Here is a 4,196-nt window from a genome sequence, read left to right on the forward strand (position 1 = left end):
TCCATTAACTTTCAAGCAAAAGAACAGGTATCCTCCTTCTTCCAGCAACTTCCAGAACCTTCTTCTCCTTGGTCCCCTACAGCAGCTGTGTGGCCATAGAATTAGTGGAGGTCACAGTGGTCTCCAGCAGGTGCCCTCCCTTTATTTTTGCTGGCAAACTCCTACTCAGGCTTCAAGCCTTAGGTCAAATGTCACCTCCACTAGAAAGCTTCTCAACCCCTTCCAGCACCATCCAATGCACACATTTATGTTTCCATTGCTTCCATCCTTCTGTTAGTGGTGTTAACACATTCCCGTGACTCGTGTTGCAATTGATCTGTTTGCAAGTGTATCCACTCTGTTGACTCATTAGAGCACAAATACTGGGTCTTAATTCTTTTTGTTTCACAGCTTTATTGAGATATAATTTGCATACCATAAAGTTCACTGTTTAAAGTGTACAATTCAGTGGGTTTTAGTATATTCACAGAGTGCACCACTATAATCTAATTTTAGAACATTTTTCCTTACCCCCCAAAGAAACCTTGTACTCATTAGCAGTCACCCTCAATTCCTTCTATCCACCCAGTCCCCAACTCCAAGCCCTAGGCAGCCTGTACTATATTTTCTGTCTCTATAGCTGTGTCTTTTCTGGACATTTTATAAATTGTTATCATAGTCATTCATTTTTTGTATAGACTTTTCTGACACTCAGTAGGTGCTTAGGAAATGTTTGTTCATTAAATGTGTGAATACATGCAAGATTGAGAAGTTGATGAAGGGTGGAACAGAGGAAAGAATACTGGACTGAGAGCCAGAAGACCTGCACTCTAGTTCTGATTCTGTCATTTATTTACGTGACCCAGGGAAGATTATCTGACTTTTCTGATACTTAGCTTTCTAATCTGCAAAGGACAGTTAATAATATCTATCCTCTTTCTCATAACATACTTGTGACAGTGAATATCAAATGAGAAATTTCACTTGGGGGTACTTTGTTCATCTGAGCATGCTGTACAGATGTAAGAATGATCTGTGTTTGTTTTCACTCTCATCCTTTGAAATGCCTGTAATAATAAATCATTTATTACACTAGTGACAGAGGACAAGGTGGAACGGCAGAGTGCCAGTCTAAGGGGGCCAACCAGTGGACACCCACCCCTCATCTCTGCTCCTGGAACGACGGCAGCTGAAACAGGCAAAAGGACTAACGAAAGCCCCGAAATCCCACATCTATCAGTGTGTGAGTTTCCCAGCCAAATAAGGAGATAACAATCCATTTTAGAGTGAAGATTAAATCAGTTCACGGGAAGAAAAATGGTGATGTAACTTTCTTTTATCTCTTGGCGCTCAGGAAATACTAATTCACATTCTCATCACTTCTCTCCCGCAGGGCATTTCCATTAATCAGAGAAGGAGGGGGTATTCGGGTTTAGGAGTGAGCTCTTCACTGCCTCACCTAGGAGTGGAGAAGGGAACATTCTCCATCCTGGTTCAGCCCTTTTCTCTCTCTATAGGTTTGGGAGAATTTGTAGAGGATGTGGGGTGGGAACAGAGTTACTTCTCAAATGTAAAATTCAGACTGCAGACATGATATGACATACGTGAAATGCATACATACATATACACATACATATGTGACAGGCGCGGCCTGAGAGTAACAGAATAAACCTCCTCCATCTAATAAAGTGTATTAAGGGAAGAAAGTGGCCTTGTAAATCAAAGTTTATCCTCAGAGGACCTTTTCTCCTGTCCAATACTATTGTGAAGAAAATTCTCCAAGTTTCCAGAGAGATTAGAAGAGCCCCTGGTCTTAGTCTGGTCCAGGATGGAGTTTGGATGAAAAAACATGGATCTGGACTAAGGGATCAGCCCCCCTTTCTCCAGCCTCTCAGTCTGAGACATCGAGCTTCTCTGGGAAAGGGGGGTGGGGGGAATGGTAGTGAGCCAGGGAGCCAGGCCTCGCCCATCTGCTCCCACCCAGGCGCCTTTGGTCACTGCCTTCCAAGTTGCCATCTTGATTTGTCCCCTCTCCTGATCATTTCATCAGTCCACTGCTTCCCCCTGTCCCCCAAGAAGGGCACCCTTCGAATCCTTTTCCACGCCTACATCAGCTCTTTCCCCACAGCCACTGCGCTCCTCTAGTCCAGGAGTTTTTAGCCTCAGCTCTGTTGGCTTTGGGAATCACACAATTCTCTGTGGTGAGGGCTGTCTTGTGCACGGTCCTGTGCACTGTAAAATGTCTCCAGACATTGTCAAATGTCCCCTGGGGGCAAAATTGCTCCACTGAGAATCACTGCTCTAGTTCCTTCTCCTTCACTTGAAGCCCCTGTTTGTTAAGCATTTACCATGTGGAAGATACCGGCTGGTCCTTCGTGTGTTTTCTGTAAATGCTTCTCAAATTTTAATATACATAGGAATCATCTCGAGAGTTTTTAAAGTGCACCTTCTGGTTCAGTAGCTTTGGGGGAAGGGTCTGAGATTTTGCATTTCTAATGAGCTTGCAGATCTTGCTGTTTTGCTGGAGCACAGACTACACTTTGAGTAGCAAGGCTCTACGTCACTGTGTCCTTGTGGCCCTATGAGGACTCGGTTTTACAGATGAGGAAGAGAAGACTCAGAGAGCTCCTAGGGGCTCGTCATGTTTGGGGCCCAGGTCTGCATGCATGCAAAACGTGAACTCATGACCAGTGATCTCAGTTGTTGTGGGACCAAGGTCTTTGGGTTCTCCCCATGCTCTCCCTTCCCTGGGGAATCTTGCTATGATAAGCTCAGCCAAGCCTGAGAGGCAGACACGTGTTTGCCTGGAACGTCCATATTATATTACTCCTTCCTTAGACAGTATGAGCAGCTCATGACCCCAGGTGGATATTCTGGAGCCTGCTGAGCTGTCCCCATGACCTCATACCTCTGTCCTGGCCTGCTCTGCTAACAGCTCATCCCTCCCACCCTCCTGCCTATCGGTAGACAGTTGTCTAGGATTGCAGCTGCCCTAGGGGCTCACTTTTCCTCTCAGCTCACCTGTCTAGTCTCTCCAGCCCTCTCCTGCCTCCCTGTCATCTATTACCCCAATACTCTTACCTTGTCTTCTTCTCTGTCTCAGAAATGCCTCTTGGCATCTTCTTTCCATCATGGTTAGGGATTTTTAGTAATGACCTAGACCCTGAAGGGGAAAAGGGTGGGTGATGTGGGCCCCTGCCTAGGACTAGAGGACAAGACTCAGGTCTTCCAGGAGCAAAGGACTCACGCGTGGTACCTGTAGCAGCAGTGGCAGCTGGCCAGCCTGCTGGCTGGGGATTGCATCATGTATCTGATTTACTAAAGAAAACAAACAACACTGTGAGTGTGATGGAGGGAAGGGGTGCTGGTGCCAGAGAGATTAAGGGTCGGCCACCTGGAGAGGTTGGAAAGGCTGTTCCTCCCAGGGTCCCCTGTTCTTCCTTCTCCCCGGAGCCGGAGCAAGTTATCCTGCCCCTCACATCACATTTCTACTCCCATGGCTTTGCCTGGACCCAGGTTTAAGGAAACTCTTAGAATGTTTGTGAAAGAAGGTAATTCAGAGCAGGGTTCGGCAACCTCTCTCCGCAAAGGGCCAGATAGTAAATATTTTCAACTTTGTGGGCCATATGGCCTCAGAGCTACTCATCCTCGTCACTGTAGCACGAAAGCAACCCTAGGCCACATGTAAACAAATGGGCATGGCTGTGTCGCAATAAAAATTTATTTATGCACCCTGAAATTTTAATTCACACACTTTTGTGTGTCACAAAACACATGTTCTTCTTTTGATTTGTTTTCAATCATCAAAAGATATAAAAACTATCCTTCTGTCACCGGGCTAAGCCATTCTTAGCTTATTCTTGGCCGGTAGTTTGCCAATTCCTCATTCAGCGTCCAATGTTTCTCAAACTGTGTTTCCTAGGGTCTGGCTGGGTTAAAGAAAGTTAAACCCACGCCTGGCCCCCTGCCTCTACAGGGTACTATATGTTTCCAAGAGGGGCTAGCACATGCCAGCCTTCTCTAATTTACTGACAGTGAAATCCCTAGTTTCATGGAGAGTCTTGGCAGACAAGCATCCTTCAGGACTAGATTCTGTGGAACATGCTTTGGGAACACTGCTCCAGTCTACCCCTCATTCTACACCCAGAGAACTGAAGGCTGAGTGCCTTGCTAGTTGGACACATGGCCAGGTCTCTTTTTTTTTTTTTTTTTTTTTT

The sequence above is a fragment of the Lipotes vexillifer genome, unplaced genomic scaffold (assembly GCF_000442215.2).
Source record: "Lipotes vexillifer unplaced genomic scaffold, Lipotes_vexillifer_v1.1 scaffold1122, whole genome shotgun sequence".
Classification (NCBI taxonomy): domain Eukaryota; kingdom Metazoa; phylum Chordata; class Mammalia; order Artiodactyla; family Lipotidae; genus Lipotes; species Lipotes vexillifer.